We start from the raw sequence: 18,810 nt of genomic DNA, 5'->3' as shown, positions 1-18,810 counted from the left end.
AATGGGAGAACCACCCCCATTTGAAGTGCACTTCTTTACTAAAATGATGATGCATCCCTACTAGGATCTAACCCTAAATACAGTCCAAATACAATCAGAAAAACATAATAAAGATCAGTAGGCAACTCGCCTCCCAGCCAACCCGAGCACATGGGCTACAGATCAGACTCCCACAAGGCTATGCCCATAGCTCCAGCATCCCATACCACTAGAAACGTCCACAAGGGACCTTCAGCATAGTATCCCGTGATCAGTCATGTAGAAGGCAGGAGTCTAGGCTAAAAACCTAGACCAAATCATTCAGTGGTGCCAACACACTGAATTCCAACACAATAGCCTTGTCCACTCTTATATAGAAGAGCATCCCGCTTTCCAGAAAGCGTCATGGCTAAATATAGCCTACTGGCCCTTTGTTAGTGTTCTAAGTACTCCATCCCCACGTTAGCCTAGATTCCCTTAATCCCAGGGCCCCTAACCCTATTGGATTAAGTCCACTAATCTCAGGATTAGCATCCAGGTATATATTTATTCCCCTTCGTAAGCTTTTACACTTAAACGAAATCAGAAAAATTCTTCTACAAACTAGCAATTGACTCCCAAGTTCAGTCCTCCTCAGACCTATCCTTCCACTTAACTTTTAACTCTGGAATCAACTTATTTCTAAGTTTCCTTCCCCTGAAATCAATAACTCTTTCAGGCTTATGTGGTACATAGGTCATATCCTCAACTTCTACAAGTTCCTGGGGTGAAACAAGACTATCTCCAACCCCTAGCCCCTCGTTCAGTAGAGAGACTAGGTGGACTTTACATATGGAGGCAATTTTAGTTTATTTGCAACCTCCTTATCTTTTTCAAGATTGAGAAGGGGCCACAATACCTAGGGGATAACTTTTCCACCAACCCCATCCATAACGTCTTTGAATACTTTGGTATTTGCAAGTATACCCACATTCCCTCACAAAAATCTCTAGGCGAGCACCATCTATTAGCATAAAGTCATGCTCTATCATGAGCACTCCTAATAGATTCTCGTGCAATCATCACTAACATCTCTTGCATATCCTACAAGCAATCCTTCGCTGCATATATCTGAACACCCTTCAATCCAACCATCACCAGGGACCTGGGTTGATAGGTATAAATGGAATGAAGCCAGTAGCCATATGCCTAGCACAATTGTAGGCAAATTCCATCATTGGGACGTACTTCTCCCAACTAGATGGCTTCTTGAAGATCCAAGACTCGATTCACCCTTTCTGCTTGCTCCATTAGACTCACAATGATCAGTGGAACTCGTACTCAATATGGTTCCTAACTTTATAAACAATTCCTGCATGAAGTGCCCAGAGAGTTTCGGATCTGTCACTGACAATATCACAAGGCAACCCTTACAGCCTGAACAACTGCTCAACAAACTGATGAGCCTACCTGTTTCCTAGCCCTCACTGTTGCCTTTGTAGGTAAACCTCTAGCCATCTTCATCTATCTATCCACCACAACCCATATAGCACCATGCACTTGCTGGGTTCATGGTAATCCCACAATGAAGTCCATGGAGATTCTTTCCCATTTACTTCCACGTATATCTAGAGGATGCCACAATCCTCTAGCCCTAGGCGCTCAGCCTGATTTATTGACACTGCTGCCATTTTACCACTTAGTCAGTAACGTCGACCTTCATCTCAGGCCAATAAAACGTCCATTTTACTAAATCATAGGTTTTCTATATTCCCAAATGGCCTGTGGTTGGCGTGTCACGACATTCATATACCTCTGCATCATTAGGAACGTGAACCTTTTCATTTCGGAACAAGAAGCCATTCTGAATGTAGAACTGACCACCCGCTACCTAAACACATGGCATGACCCATGAGTCTCTGTCTATTTGTGTGGAGTTCCCTGTATAGACTTGCTGCCAATACCAATTGAAATGACTATCAATCCTACATAGCCCTCTTAGGGAATCGTAAAGGTCAGTTCCTATCTCGAAAAACTCAAAAACTTTACCAATAGACTTAGTAGTCAATACTGATTAAAATGACTATCAATCATACATAGCCCTCTCACGGAATCATAAAGGTCCGTTCCTATCTCGGTAAAACTCAAACAGTTGACCTTACCAAGAGCGACTCAAAGCATCGGCAATCTTGTTCAAAATACCCTCCCAATATCTAAAGTCGATATCAAAGGCTTGCATTAGTTCAGCCCCCCTGCCTTGCGTCCCCTCAACTCAAGCCTACCATATATGTATGATAGACTCATGGTCTGTCAATACAAATTTGACTCCATCACAACAGAAAACTGGAGAAAATATTTAAAAATTATATACCCAAACTGCTAATACAACTGATGGCTGCTGTGTTGTCCACCTGTGCACTCTGACGAGAGAGCTTCAATAGTGATCTGGACAGATGCTGGCAAAGGACTATGAGCACTGAAGATCTGAGATATTTCAAGACAAGAAAGGGGACTATTTTATAGTGTGCCATGCCGATTTGACCGACTGGCTGACTTCAAATCCTTTAGAAGTCATACTATTAAGCCGATTATAGATCGTATACAGGTCGTATCATTGACCTGGGGACTATTGCATGCCCTAGGAACCCTGACTGCAGGGGCTTCCACCACCCAAACCCCTTGCTTCTTGGGGGGGCTAATGCCCCCAAATCCCTTCTTCGAGGCTCTATCCCACTCAACTAAATGTCAAGTCCGAGTAGGGTATCTCGTAGCCATCCGGTCTATAATATAAGACCCCTTCTAGTGTCTAAATTGGGGACCCTCGCAATATTCGGTGCCCATCATGGCTTTTCCTCATGTGGAGCCTTAAAACATTCGGCACTCAGTATACTCGTAGGTAACTTACATGAGAGGTGAGCATTTGAGCTAACTCTAACAGGTAAAACCCAAACAAGGGTCAAGAGTAAAGGCCTATAGATAATAGTGTTGTTCAAATTTAGTCGAGAGTGTCAAGACTCAAAGACCACTGGTAGTTGACTTTCGGTAAGATCTCACTTTCAAAAGTTTGGATGTCAAAACTAAGCCTACCCTACCCCATGGTTGGGAGGCCAATCCTAGCCAAGCTGCTCAATGGAGCCTTCTGTACAGGCTTCACCAGATCCTCAACCACAAACACCATCATACCCATTCCCAATGCAAGGCATCCCATGGACACAAGCTACTATTGGATGTTGGAAAATCCACAACAGAGCATACGCACAGCGGAAGCTCCTTCAAAGAATAGAGACACGGATAGATAAAGCCCCACGCACTCACACAGTGGTGTAGTTTTTTTTTTTAAACAAGAAAATGAACTTTCCATCAATGCTTGAAAAGCACGGATAGATAAAGCCCAGGCACTCACACAGTGGTGTAGTTTTTTTTTTTAAACAGGAAAAAGAACTTTCTATTAATGCTTGAAAATCAAAACCATACAAGTCGGCTGTCCCAAAGGCGCCAACCGGAAATAAACCCTCAAGCTTGGCGAAGGCTGCTTGCATCTCCTGAGAACCCAGCTCACTCCTAGGGTACCTCAAAGACAGGGGCTAACAACCAAGGGGGGGACTATACAACCAACGAATCCCTCACGGCGCGAGAACGTAAAAAACCCCTACAGGCCATGCCTTGTAAAAACGCTCCCGCCTTTCGATAGTCGCTCTAGAGTCGGATGTCCCGCGCTCCTAGATGGCGCACAGAGTGGAGATGATATCCTGCCAAATAGCAACCAGAGTGGCCGTTAGGCTGCAACGCACAACCCAGATGTCCCACCCCGTGATGCTGGCCACTGTCTCCCACACACCATCCTCAAGAGCCGGGGGAGGACGGTGTCGAGAAGGAGGAGTTGCCTCATGCAGCTTGATCCGATGAATGCTCTATCTGTGTATATTGTAGGCTAGAGAGACCTCCCCACTTTGAAGAAATTGACTCGACCACTGCTATGGCCTGCAGAGGACACCTGTCCTGGAGAACTATCCCAACCGTTCTGCCGTCTACCCAAGTTTGCAAAGCTGCCTCCATGCCTCTGGTATGGCTGCATCTATCTCCCTCTTCTAGTGCTCGGCTCCTTGCAAGTGAGAAAGATCCCTTAGACGTACCTTGGGGTCGCGGATGGGAGTTTGCTCCAAGTCCCAAACGCCCTAGCTGGTCCGCTGTCCCACTGAGCCCAACCTATGTGTGCCCGCTATTCGGGCATACAGCCATCCTCGTCCCGAACCTCCAATTGCCAAATGAGGCCTCAAACTCCTCCCTGCACTTGGGTTGGGCCCGTATAAGTTCTGCCAACCTCTACAGGACTCTAAAAAGGCTCTGCATCAATGGGGATCCCCTTCCTGTGAGAGAGGCCTCCGAGAAGAGCCACTGATGGGACTGTTGCGACTGAGCACCTGTGAGTGGCATATTCTTGAGAAGCCCCCTCTGTGGCAAAAGCTTCTAGGGCTCTGTACTTGGGGTAAGGCCGCGAACCACTAGCTTGCCCACAAGGGCTCTACTCTACATCTCCGGATCAATGATGCCCAAACCACCTCTAGCCTACAGCATAATGATTGTCTGCCAAGCAACCCTAGCCCCGGTGTTCCTTGTGCCATCCGAGACAGCCCAAAGGAAATTGCACACCAGGCGCCTAAGTTGTCCCATGCAGCCCTTGTGTAAGCACTAGCAAGAAGCAATGTACCAAGCCATGGCTAAGAGAACCTGGTTGGCTACACAAGCCCTCCCTGCTAGAGAGTGTTTGGGCGAGCTCCAATATAGAAGCTTCCGTCACACGCTCTCCAAAACCGGGGCAATCAGCTGCTCCACTGTAATGTCAATCCCCACCTGACAACCCAAATATCTCGTTGTCCGCCCCCGCAGGATCCACTAAAAACCAAAGGCTGCTCTCATCTCGAACCTCCTAGACCTCCTCCATCCCTGAGAAGAAGCCGATCGATTTGGTCCAATTGATCCGAACCACGGAGGCCGTGCAATTGATGTCCCAAGCTCCTCTGACAGCCTCTAGGCCCGATGCCGACACTCCACATATAGCGCCGTGTCAAGATAGTTCCACGGTCCCAATCTCCAAAACTCCCTCGGCAATGGCTGTCCAAGGCGTGGTCTCGGACTCACTGGCTGAAAGAAGCGATCACTCGGTACCAGACATGGTCGAAGAGGCTATGTGCTGGGTAGATCTAGTCTACTACTGGGCATGGGGAGTCTCCATCTGAGGGGGCAAGGTGGTGAGAGAGTCCCTGACTTTCCCCCCACCTGCAGGCTGAGGAGCCACCTCAGGCCTGGAGGAGGAGCTGGGGGCAGAGGATGCAGAGGAGAGGAAGGGGCTGCTGTGGCAGAAGGGGAGCGAGAGGAGGTGGAGCAAGGGAGAGGGAGGGGCGGGTGGTGACGGATGCTTCAACGGGAGGAGGGGGTGGAGGGGATGAAGGTTGCGAGGGAGGGGGAGGGGTGGGCAGAGGGGAAAGAACAAGCAGGGGAGGACGGCTCACTGAAGAAGAGGCTATCGCTGAGCCTACTTTAACTCTAGTGCCCCTCTGCTGCACTGGCGGCTATGAGTCCCCGGCTATGGGTCCCGAGGCCTCTATCGCGGGCGTCGGGGGGGGGGGGGGCTGGTAGATGAGGCAGCTGTACCTATGAGCCCTGGGCCCCAGTCCTCTGTGGGTCCTCTCCGGAAGGTTAAAGAAAGTCTCATCCTGTGGCATCCAAGGATGCGCTGAGGAGATGCTCCCTGATGCATATCTCCTTTGCCTTTGCCTTTCTTCTGTGGTTCCATTAAACACTCAGTGTCAATATACTTTGGTGCAACGTTCGTTGCCCAGCGTGGTCGGGAATCAGAGCATCGTTCCGAAGGGCATCATCATGGCTCATCATGGGCCATGGCAAGAGAGAGTTGTGACGGATGGGAGAACCATGTATTTTGTCAAGCCCAAAAGAAGTTGTTTCGCTTTCCGTCTCCACAAACCTGGAGCACTATTACTTGCAACCACCATGGACATGGTCTTCTGGTAGTTATGAGTGAGGGTGGGCTCATATCCTACATCATGTCTTCCTTCAGCACCAGGCTGACTTTCATGTGTGGTCTTCCGGTAGTTATGAGTGAGGGTGGGCTCATATCCTACATCATGTCTTCCTTCAGCACCAGGCTGACTTTCATGTGTTCAATCCCCTAACAAATGCTATAAAGAAGCTCACTTTGCCACCGGCTCTTCCAAAGGGTTGCCCAAACTCCTCTCCTCTGCAGAATGCCTTTGATCTCCTCCATAATGTTTAATGGCTTGTCGATGCCTCTGTATCTTTCCCTGTGATCCGGTATCAATCTTGAACAAGATTTTTATGTGCTTCAGGGTGGTCACACTAGCATGTTCCTTCTAATGTGCGTTCTTCTCGAGCGTTGTGCTCCCTCCAAATCCACCATCTTCAAGATTTCTACAAGCTCTTGGAAGAAACATCACTAGTCTTGTTCATGCTCCAAGTACACATGCACCTTCAGGATCAGCTACTCATTGATAGTCACAGATACCAAATTTTCAAGTCACTCTCTTTGTTTTCAATCACATTGAGCCAACTTTTGTGTGCTTCCTGGTAGTCACACCAGCATGTTCCTTCTTATGTACTTTCTTTTCAAGCTACTCATCGTAAGTCAAAGCTTCCAAATTTCCATAGTCCTCTTTGTCTACAACCACATTGAGCCAATTTGCAATGCTGTTCCAAGTCACTTCTTCCAGTGGTGTAGTCAGCTTTGACAAGATCGGAGACCTTCTAGTAAATGCTTAGCCGCTTCATGAATACATCCAACATTTTTGTATTTGGGAGGTACGGATCAGAATCCCTTCAATATCAATGCAATTTTGCTACACACAGTAAGTTGCAATCGTTCACTCTTCTCATCAAAAAAGAAAATGTAATCTTTCATTTCTTTGAGCGAAAAATCTTCTTTCTGCCTTCATCCAAATCGTGGGTTCTCTTCATGTTGTTTGGGGCTTTTCTTCTTACATATGGTTTCTTGCCCGAGCCTTCACGTGTAGTGTCCGCTGCCATGCAATGATCATAGTGATGAAACTCTTGTGGCTCCTTGGAAGCATGCCAAGCAAAAGCCTAGCTATCCTTAATTTAATTCGTTTTTCCAACTGCTGCCAGCTGATCCCGTACGAACTTCATTTTGGTCACGTGCTCTTGTACCAAATCTCCCTCATTCATGCTCATGCTAAATAGCTTGTCTCAAGGTCTAGAATCCTCACATAGTTATTGATCTCATATATGTCCTCTAGAGTGGTCCACGCAGCAAATGAAATGGTCACAAGCTATATGTGAGGGAGCACTGAGTCAACCATTGTGCCAATACTAATGGCTAGGGCCTCTGCATCACACGTAACCCAACTCTGCACAGCTATTGGATCCGCCAATGTCACAGCTGCTGCAGTCATAGTAGCCTGTGGAATCAACTCTACTCTGGTAGAAATATCCCACGCCGCTCTCACCACATGAGGGCTTCTGACCTTCATCTTCCATAGCAGATAGTTGGTCCCATCCAATTTGCCTGTTTCCCCAAAAATAGGGATTGAGACCCTACTAATAGCCATAACAATGAGCTTGAAATAGAAATGGAATGGCATACACCTAACTAAACATGATCCGCCCTCACGGGCACCGTCCTTCAAACGCAGAAGTTAATTGTTGTTGCAAGCTTGTATCAAGGTCATCCTTTGCCAAGGTCCCTCCTCAACTATGAGCTAAACCACTTGTGAATCTCCATTCAGGGCTTTGATACCATGTTGGAAAATCCACAACAGAGGGTACAAACAGCGGAAGCTCCTTCAAAGAATAGAGACACAACATAGTGGTGTAGTTAATTTCAATCCAACTTCTCTCCTTCATGTGTACTTAGCGTACATGTGCAAGCAAGTAAATAGACAATGCTCATGAGAGAGATGTAAACTAGCAACATATATTTCCGTCCTAGACATGGACACATTACAAAAGACAAGTCCAGTGTACCACCAAAATGTGGACCCTTGTACTACCAAAATATGCTGTTCTCCTACCTCCGTAGCACTTCTAGAACACTCAACCTGTGTGCTCCCATAGAGCTTGAGTCAGCCTTGTAATCGTGCCTGCAAACACACCTTTCAACCTGCCCCTTCCGGAAAGCCAAAATTAAGGCAGTGCATGCTATGAAGACTTGACCTCCTTGCTGCCCCTGATGTGCAGCCAATGGTGAGGCCCAAGCTTCTTCTTTGATCCGTCCTCCTTGCTGCCCTGGTAGAAAGCCAAGTGATGAAGACTTTGTTAAGCTCTTTGTCTGCACCTCCTTGTTCCTGAAGTGGTCCTTGAGGTAGGCTCTCTGCTGCTCCAGTCTGCTCCTCCAATGGATCAATGAGTGAGCTGGCTTTATAGGCCTCAAGGGGCCCCCAAACTGACCAACTAGGAGCTCCCATATCCAGGCCTGTGTCTTGGCCCAAATCTTGCTCCAGCCAGTCGCCATGCTGATGCAATCATCTCGCCCTGCTGCAGCCCTAGTTGGGCTCTATTCCTGCCCCAAACCAGTCCTGATCTGCCAAACAGCCACCTGCAAGTCCGGTGCAACCCGCCTCTGTCCTGGCCCCGTTCATACCCTGGATCCTCTGGCAAAGTTCTGTACAACCTTGTTGCATGATTTGCTCCTGCATGTTGACCCTGTTCCAGATCAGCTCAGCCTGTAAATGACGTGTCCACGCTCCGTACCGTGCTCTGAAAGAACCTGTACGGATCCGTACTGTGCGGCAATTCTGCTCCAACCAGGCTCTGACTGACACGTGGCCATTCTGCTCAGTTCCAGGTCTCCTAAAAAGACTCCGTTCTGCCAGGTACGCATCTAGCTGTGCTGCCCACTTGGCAGCCTATGTGCTGCCCATGTGCTCATAAATTGAAAATTCAACTTGCTTGTGATGCCAATGAACATTGTTATCCATAGAGTGCTTGTTGTTTTCATATTGTTTTCCTTTAATATTGCTCCTCACTACTTCTCTTTCTTTTTTATGAGTTTCTTCCTTTTTATCGGTTTATTGTCTTGCAAATCAATTTGCTTGTGACATTTATTTCCACGTCTATTTCACAAACATTCAATATATTAACGTGAGAGAGAGCCCAAGAAAAAAAATATATTAAATTACTTTATGAGATTTTAAACCCTTAGGAGGGCCAAAGTAACACTAGCGCTTCGCTCAAAATGCAGCTCATTATTGAAGGGATATTATTACATATTTAAAAATACAATACGAAAGCAGGTAAATTCCAGAAAGACATGAAGACCGCAATTCTTTTCCAGACGACAGCACGTGGGCTTCTGTCCAAATTACCTGCTTGATGACAGTTGGCATTGTAATGTCGTTCTGACCGTCCGCCAAATGAAAATCTAATAAGGCTTAGTCTGATTTATCTTCTCGACCAGTTTCAGCACGAGAGTGAGGCCTCGAAGAAGCAATAATGTCCAAGAAATGCATCGCGGCTTTGGAAAGTGAACATACAATGGACGCTGCTGAACTTGGGCGGGTGCACAAATCAAAGCAAAGTCTTCATTTTCTCTGTCTCGTTCCTTTGCTGCTGCTTCATCCTCTTCTTTCTCCTCTGCAATTTGAGGTGTCTGGGCACCTGCCAAAAGCTCTTTTTGCGCCCTGTATTGGTATGATACTTGGAGGACCTCCTTTCAAATCAGATTTCGTGCAAGAAGAACTCTCACGGATATCCTTGACTCTAAGGATCCGGTGGTTAGTCACGCTTTACTTGAGCTCAATAGCAAGTTATTCTACGGCAAGTTATTCTACGGCCAGGGGAAGTTTAACGTTTGTTTGGCCCTGCAAAGGGTCTTAGGATTTTGGGAGTGGGTTAGGAAAGTGGGGTTTGTGGTACTAGTGGGTCAAGTTGACCGACTTGACCGGGTTAGTGGGGACTAGGGTTAGGTCCTAGGTTAATTATGTAGTTTTTGACCCAAATAGGAACTAACCCAGATCTTACTAAATTTGTTTTAGCAAGTTCTTTTATTGGAAGTACTTAGTGCCTGCCCCCTTAGCCTTGCACAACAAGCAATAGAAGACCAACAGGAGCAATAGTAGTAGATGGTGAGGGATGAAGGCGAAGGTTCCAAGCAGGGCCAGAGTGGTATCGCCACCTTTTTTTTTTTAACACACCCACACCACTCTCACACACCTATGCTCCTATCGAGGGGCACCCCGCCCTGGACCTCGGGTGTTGACCCAGTGCCTTTGGCCTCCAAGGCTTTGGCCTAGTGGTTTGAATGTTGGGCTGCCAACCCTCAGGTCATGGGTTCAAGTCTTGGTGGCTAGGGCATGGAGTTCTAGCTTGTGGTTGGGTGCATGTGTGTGGTGTGCATGAGTGCCACAGCTGTGGACCCATTGACCCAGTGCTTTTACATAGTTGAACTTTTATACCATATCGCCCCTCTGGCTCCATTCGCTAGTTATACAAAAAAAAATCACCTATTTTACTCATTTTGAGCCAATCTGTTTTTATGTTAGAATGAAGGAGTAGTTTGAGACACACGAGATGAGATTTGAAAACAAGCGTGTATATTATTGCATTGATACTATGCTCATGTACAAGCGTGTATATTATTGCATTGAGACTACAATCATGTATATTGTCCACTAAGAAGTGGTTATTGTGCGGTTGTAGCACGCGTGCAAGAGGCGTGGCTTATTGTATCTTGGTACTTAATCTTACACCAACTATGTGGGTATTACAATGTTACGATTCACCGTACATATATATCACGTAGAGGGAACCCCAACAAGACTACCATTCAGGATCCAATGACACACAGGAGTCTGTCCTCGCGTGACACCCAATGCCTTCAACACAAGGTGATCCTTTGGCCAAGCACTTGTATCCGTATTGCAAGCAACTATGGCATGTACCACATCCTTGCCCTTCTTGTCAGAGGCCACAAGCATCACCTCCACATCGTATACTTTAGTTGGGAATAGATAGCGGCACGAATGCAACTCGAATGGGAACATTAACTTCTGGCAAATAACAGTTGCATCGCTTTCGTTGTTGAGATCCTTGATGGAGAGTATTCTTGCCATAGAACGTGGTGGAACGGCCGAGGTGAGAAGCGTGAAGGAGCGAGTGCGAAGCTTGGTGGTGATGAACTTCAACATGGATTCGAGGGAGGCGGGGCAGAAGGTTTTGGAAGAAGGACTGGAGGGATGAAGAGCACAATGCTCAAGGGAGGAATGCATGGCTTCAGCCATGGTTGAGTTGGCAGAGATGTCAAAGTCGAGGAGCAGGCGGGAGAGGTGGGACGGCGAGAGGGGGCGAAGCACCTGGGCGATAGGGTCAGGGATGAAGGAACGAGAGGGGACAGGATTTCGAAGGTCTGGAAGGGATATGGTGGATCCTATAGAGAGTTGATGGTAGAGGAAGAAAAGGTGAACGACATCAGGTGCATTTTCGTCCAAACAACAAAGAAAGCAACAACAATTACAGAAGTCGATATGCCCCCTTGCCAGAAGCTCTGATTGACATAGAAGTTTAGCTTCGCTGCAAAATGTTTGCGCAGAATGGGTGAGAGATCTCGAATTGGCTAACTGATTGACCCATTTATGTGTCTGCTCGGTATCCAATGGTGACTCTGAGACTACAAGCCAAGGTGGGATTTGCTGCTTGTATTCATCCTTGAGCGAGTAGACGCTTTCCTGCATGAATGCATGCAATCTCTTAATGAATAAGCAAAACACACATACACACACCCCCCCCTCCCACACACACAAAATTTAACAACAACGACATTGGTAGTCGAGTACGTAGACACAACCCGATAGCATTAATCAGCAACAACAATAGTGTATAATTACCATTAACAAAGAGCACCCCCCAAGATAGAGCGCGAGTAAGAGATTCCATGAATTCGCCATAACAGCCTAGCTTCGTCCTCCTATGCCTTTCTTCGCATGTAGCTTAGAACAAGGTGATAGAGGGGATAGGACAAAAGAGGTGGATGGGTGGCTACTACAACAATGCAAGCACAAAGTATGGAAGATGGAGGCAATGAGGATAGCGCATGGGTATTTAACATCAAAAGCAAGAGATGGGAGATGAATGAATATCGCAACCTCTTTATAGCATGAATGGGAAGGTGGAGGTGGCAATTTCGAGGACTAAAATGATAATAATCATGGAATTGCACATGACAAAATAATATAGGAGACAAATTTTCAATTGACAAATAGTATAGGAGCCAAATTTTCAATTGACAAACAATTCATGGGCGAACATCCCAAAGCTATCAACCTTAAAGATTTCACATTGCATAGTGGAGTCTTTGCTAGGAGAACCTTCTCTTGGAGACATAGGCTCTTCTTGAGAGTATGCAGCCACACTGAGCAAAGGAATCATCAAATGCCTCGTTATGTGTACATTTGGGAAAGGGTAAGGATGCACCATATACTAAATTATTGCTCTCTCGAATATATCAACAATTAAAAGGTTTACAACCCCCCCACACACGTGTGTGTTCACGCACATGCATACCCACATCTATCATATGATCCCTCGCCTCCTCTAGATTTTTAATAATATTTCCCGACTTGATTACACTTTACAATCACATAAAATTTCCCCCTTAGATTATTTATAATATGTAATGCACTTTTTCTTAATTTATGTTTAGCACTTAGTAGTTACATTAGGAAAAATCAAAGCTCGTTTTGGGGCCTATTAGCCCAGAAGGAAAATAGCCCTCTGTTAATTAGACGAGGGTCAACATAATGTTGGAGAAAATAAAAAAAAGGAGCAAAAAAGAAAGATTGCCGAGTTTGCATTCAATGAGAATATATGAGCTACTTTATTATATTTGATAAGGTGCAGAATTTGGTGTTTTGGACCTCTCTGAGGCATCTGGAGCAGGCCAAATCCTCCGAAATGGCTTTAAAATTGCAAAAAGCGCACAGCTGGAGGTCGAGAAAAGGTAGGAAAGGGCCCGGCACGTTTGGAGCAGGCTAGAACTCCCGAAATGGCATTGAAAACGCTGAAAGCGGACAACCGGAGGCTCGAAAAGGGCCTGGGAAAAAAGATGTATGTGAACAGGATCAAATGCCCTTCCCCGGGAAGGGAACCAGCCTCGATACACATGAAGGACAATGGGACGGATGATTCTGACAATTGGCTTCGAGGTTATAATGTGAACTAGGCAGTTTTCCTTGTTTTTTTTCTTCCTCCGTTTCAGTCCCCCTCGTCCTACAAGTCAAACATGGCCATTACATGTCAATGATATTTGGCGAAATTGGGTGGCAGTGCGGCGAGGTTTTCATGATGTTAGGTGACGTCTCTCCTCCTCCTCAATAATCGTTCAATCGGTTTCTGCCTTCAGATCGGTTTTTGGTTCCCTGCTTTTCCCTGCATATTGCGATAGCGATACTCGAGCATGAGAGATTGGTGTACACTTTTTTTCTCGAGCACTTTTTGGCCTTTTTCAGGCCTCTGATTGTCCGTTTTCAACATTTTCAAAGCCTCTTTAGGGATTCTAGCTCGCTCTAGACACGCTGGTGAGGTAAAAAACACCAAAATTTGTACCCAATATCAGATATAATAAAGTAGCTAAGGTATCCTCATTGAATGCACGTCTTGCTAGAACACATACTTTGTCAATTTGCTTTTTGATATTATCCATTTTTGAAGCAAAAACACAAGGGAAATATAGCAATTTCTCTCAGGGCCCCTAAATGAGCTCTCATTTTTCCTAATTCTTCCCCCCCTTAGGATATTAATAAACACCCCCCATTTTTATGGTTTACACATACACCCACATGCACTCACACACTTACGCACACAAGCACAACCATTCACATTGGACTCCTAGTTGTGCTACCTAATCTAAATTTAAACCCCTCCCTTTCCCCCCCAGCTAACTAATTCTTTTCAAATCTATTGAATTCAATACTTTTAATATCATTACTTTTTTCATTTTCAATTCTTCATTGAATTGCTTTTTCATTTATTAAATCAAGTGATTTATTCAATTTAATTCATTTACTCAATTGCTTCTTAATCTATCGTACATTTTTCTAAGGATGTGGAAAATCCCCCTTCATTGTCTCCCTCAGTTACGAGAGTGGACTATCCCCCTTGGGATTTTTTCTCATGAGAGGTTTAAGCTTGTACCATTGGGTATGCAAACCCCACAAATCTTTTTTTTTTCTCACTCAAGGGTGTGGAATACCCTCCTATGTTTTTTGAAGATATTCTAAAATACCTTATTCTTTTTTTTTACTAAGAATCTAGAGAGATGTCTAGTTCTTAGGTAAAGCGATAATAAGCCAAGGAAAACATGCATTACTTGCCTATCGAAATGAAACAAACTATGATGTTCCAACATGTTGATGGTGGTAGGTAAGTGGACCTTGACCTTAGAACCTGGACTACCTGAAGGATTTGACACTTTAAGTAATCTTGTGTTTTTTTTGGAAACTTAATATTATTAAAAATTCAATTTTGTCAAAATTTATGGCATATTCCATATTGACAAAAACTATCAATCTGTTACAATTTTATCAAAATTTTCAATTTAGTTGTCTCAAATATTTTGTCCTTGTCTCATGTATAACATTTTTATCCAAATGATGGAATTAATTCTATCGTTAAATATGAGCGCACACGCATGTGCACACACACACACACACACACACACACATGGTTATAAATCTCTCTCTCTCTACATGCACATGTGTGTGTGTGTGTGTGCACGTGCATGTGTGTGTGTGTGTGTAGAAATGAGCTAGATGGGAGGGGGGAAAGACATAAGAAGGGTTATCATAATTAAAGAAGAAGAAATAAGATGCTAATTTTAAAATGCCATATCAATGAACAATAATGAATTCCATAATCTAAATAAAAAAGGGGCAGAAGGGGGGGGGGTTGTTAAACCTTTTAATTGTTGATATATCTAAGAGAGCAATCATATTAGTATGTGGTGGATCCTAACCCTTTCTCCAATGTCCACATAGTGTGGCATTCTATGATTTCTTTGCTCGGTGCTACTACATAGTCTCAAGAAGAGCTATGTATCTAAGAGAAGGTTCTCCTAGGTTCCAACGAGTCCCACTTTGGTCTTCACTATGCAAAGACTCCACTATGCAATGTGAAATCTTTAAGCTTGATCTCTTTGGGATCTTTGCCCACATATTGTCTCTCAATTGAAAATTTGGATCCTATACTATTTTGTCATATGCAATTCTATCATTATTTTCATTTCATATACTATTTGTTATATGCAATTCTATCATTATTTTCATTTCATATACAATAATGAATTCCATAATCTAAATAAAAAAGGGACAGAAGCGGGAGGGGGGGGTTGTTAAATGTTTTAATTGTCGATATATAAGAGAGCAATCATATTAGTATGTGGTGGATCCTTACCCTTTCCCAAATGTCCACAGTGTGTGGCATTCGATGATTTCTTTGCTCGATGCTACTGCATAGTCTTAAGAAGAGCCTATATATCCAAGAGAAGGTTCTCCTAGGTTCCAACGAGTCCCACTTTGGTCTTCACTATGCAAAGACTCCACTATGCAATGTGAAATCTTTAAGCTTGATCTCTTTGGGATCTTCGCCCACATATTGTCTCTTAATTGAAAATTTGGATCTTATACTATTTTGTCATATGCAATTCTATCATTATTTTAATTTTAAACTTCAAAATTTCCACTTGCACCTCCCCATCCATGCTATAAAGAGGTTGCAACATTCATTCATCTCCCATCTCCTTCCTTCGATGCTAAATACCATGCGCTATCCTCATTGCCTCCATCTTCCCAACTTTGCACTTGCGTAGTAGCCATCCATTGACCTCTTTGGCCCTTACCCCTCTAATACCTTGTACTAAGCTACACACGAAGAAAGGCATAGGAGGAGGGTAGCCAGGTTGTTATGGCAAATTTATCGAATATCTTTCTCGTGCTATGTCTTGGGGGGTGCATGTTGTTACTGGTAACTATACACTATTGTTGTTGTTGTGATTAGTGCTATTGCATTGCGACTACGTACCCGACCAAAGTTGTTGTGCTTGAATTATGTGTGTGTGTGTGTGTGTGTGTGTGTGTGAGAGAGAGAGAGAGAGAGAGAGAGAGAGAGAGAGAGAGAGTTGGTTTTGTTTTTTCATTCAAGAGCTTGCATGCATTCATGCAGGAAAGCGTTTGCTCACTCAAGGATGAATATAAGCAGCAAATTCCACCTTGGCTTGTAGTCTCAGAGTCGCCATTGGATAGAGAGCAAACACAGAAATGGGTCAATCAATTAGCCAATTCAAGCTCCCTCACCCATTTCTCACAAACATTTTGTAGCGAAGCTAAACTTCTGTGCCAATCGGAGCTCCCGGCAAGGGGGCAGCTCGATATTTGCAATTGTTGTTGCTTTCTTTGTTGTTTGGATGAAAATGCACCTCAAGCTGTTCACCTTTTTTTCCTCTCGCATCAACTATCTATAGGATCCACCATATCACTTCCAGACCTTCAAAATCCTGTTCCCTCTCGTTTTTTCCTCCCTGACCCCATCGCCCAGGTGCTTCTCCCACTCTCATCGTCCCAACTCTCCCACCTACTTCTCGCCTTTGACATCTCTGCCAACTCAACCATGGCTGAAGCCATGCACTCCTCCCTCGAGCACTGCGCTCTTCATTCCTCTAGTCGTTCTGAAACCTTCTGCTCATCCTCCCTCGAATCCATGTTGCAATTCATTACCACCAAGCTTTGCACTCCCTCCTTCATGCTTTTGACCTCAGACGTTGCACCGCGTTCTATGGCAAGAATACTCTCCATCAAGGATCTCAACAACGAAAGCGATGCAAACGTAATTTGCCAAAAGTTAATGTTCCCATTCGAGTTGCATTCGTGCCGCTACTTGTTTCCAACTAAAGTATATGATGTGGAGGTGATGCTTGTGGCCTCTGACATGAAGCGCATGGATATGGTACATGCCATAGTTGTGTGCAATTTGGATACAAGTGCTTGGCCAAAGGATCACCTTGTGTTGAAGGCATTGGGTGTGATGCCAGGACAGACTTCTGTGTGTCGTTGGATCCTAAATGGTAGTCTTGTGGGGGTTCCCTCTGCTTGATATATATATGAATGGTGAATCATAGCATTGTAATATCAACATAGTTGGTGTAAGATTAAGTACTAAGATACAATAAGCCACGCCTCTTACAATCGTGTCCAACCGCAGTCCAACCGCACAATAATCACCACTTCTTGGTGGACATTGTACATGAACGTAGTTTTAATGTAGTAATATAAAGCTTGTTTTGGTAAGGGGATGGTTATGGAAATTATGCACGGGTTTGTTTTGGGTTCTTTTATTATTAAAATTGTGCAAGGGATTTAAATGAATATTATGATTGAAGGATAACCTTAGAGCGGATTTAAGAGTTGTCATATTTTTAGGGTCACGTTGTCACATCTCCTTTGGAACGTCTAGTGAAATTTTCACTTTGTTGTATGAAGGTCTTTTTTTTACGAGGTTGACCACCCCTTAATATCTCAACTTACACAATTAGAGGTTCTGTGACCTCCAAAGCAAAAAAAGAATTGATCGAGAAATGTTACAATTCATCCGACTATTGCACCTTGGCCCACTTCTTCTCTATAAGCAGTGCATGTTGGATTAGGACATGAGGCCTTGGGTGTAGCAATGAAAGCAACAACAAATTCTCAAACTCAAAGGGGATTACTAAAGCCTCATTCTGGCTCCTAAAAGGTTGAGAAAGCAAGGCTTTCAAGAGGATGAGTGGTAGATGGGCTACGTGTTTGACACATGGTGTATCCCGAGGATGGATGTGCACACTTTTCGAGCAAAAACCTACGAGCAGAAAAGTCCGAGTAAGAATTTTTGACACCAACCATGCTTGTATATTTCTCAAAGGAATATACAATTCTTTCTTAATTTCTCATTTATGGAAGCATATACTTACTTATTTTTCATTATAACCCTCCTTTTAGAGAACATCATCTATAACAAATAGTGAACACTTTAGAAACTCTATAAATACCTCCCTACCATACTCTCTTTTGAGAATTATGGTAATTAAATCAATTTAAAAGAGTTTCCCTAATCTTTAGCAATCCCATATTTGAAGCTCTCATATAACAATGTATACCATATTCCTTGGATGAGTAGGAAAAAGATATTGGAAACCTCATACTTAAGGCCATTATAATCGATCATAAATTAATCTCTAATATATGGGAAGGAAAGGAACGGATTTTTAAAATATTCCCAATTCTCCAAACCTAAGTACTTTTAAGGAAATATGGTCTCTCCTGAACTCTTTCCTACCATAGTATGAATTAGGGAGAAGTTGTAACTCTCATATACATCTTGAAATTCACTTTTTCTCTTTTATAACTATAAAAAGTATAATTTTAAGCCTACCTTTGCATAGATCATGAAATTTTGAACATTTTTCCTTTTTACAGCTCCTCAATCTGAGATAAGGAGCAAAAGTAATGACCCCTTCTGCATAGGCTCTCCAAGGGTATTCCGCCAGTGGAATAGGGTTGGGGCAAGCTCTTCAAACCATATTCCTCTGGAAAAATACACTTAGAGGGTCTATTAAAAAAGTATTATATTATTTTCTTAGGTCGTCCTGAGGAACTGTAAAGAGGATATTTGCTCAAAATTTCATGATCCAACCAATGGTGAAAGGAAAAGAAAGGATTTTTGAAAGTGATAAAATAAGTCACCACTTGGACATTATATATGTATATTATATAAAGGTATATTTATATCTATATCTATTTATTAGTATTTCATTTTTACTTACATATTCCTTGAAATAAT

The 18,810-nt window shown here is 43.9% G+C and overlaps 1 protein-coding gene across 1 annotated transcript in view; it reads right to left on the bottom strand.

The window, feature by feature from the left end:
• The window catches only part of LOC147887424 (uncharacterized), a 54,077-nt gene extending 44,340 nt beyond the window's left edge, over positions 1-9,737 (bottom strand). Inside the window, exon 1 of the mRNA XM_087394910.1 lies at positions 9,315-9,737. The gene's annotated coding sequence lies outside the window, so the exon portion shown is untranslated. The remainder of the gene's footprint in view (positions 1-9,314) is intronic.
• Between the last annotated feature and the right edge of the window lie 9,073 nt (positions 9,738-18,810).

This window comes from Dipteris shenzhenensis, chromosome 23 (genome assembly GCF_047967505.1).
Source record: "Dipteris shenzhenensis isolate YYH24624 ecotype China chromosome 23, Dip_SZ_1.0, whole genome shotgun sequence".
Classification (NCBI taxonomy): domain Eukaryota; kingdom Viridiplantae; phylum Streptophyta; class Polypodiopsida; order Gleicheniales; family Dipteridaceae; genus Dipteris; species Dipteris shenzhenensis.
This window is presented reverse-complemented; position numbering and strand designations above follow the sequence as displayed.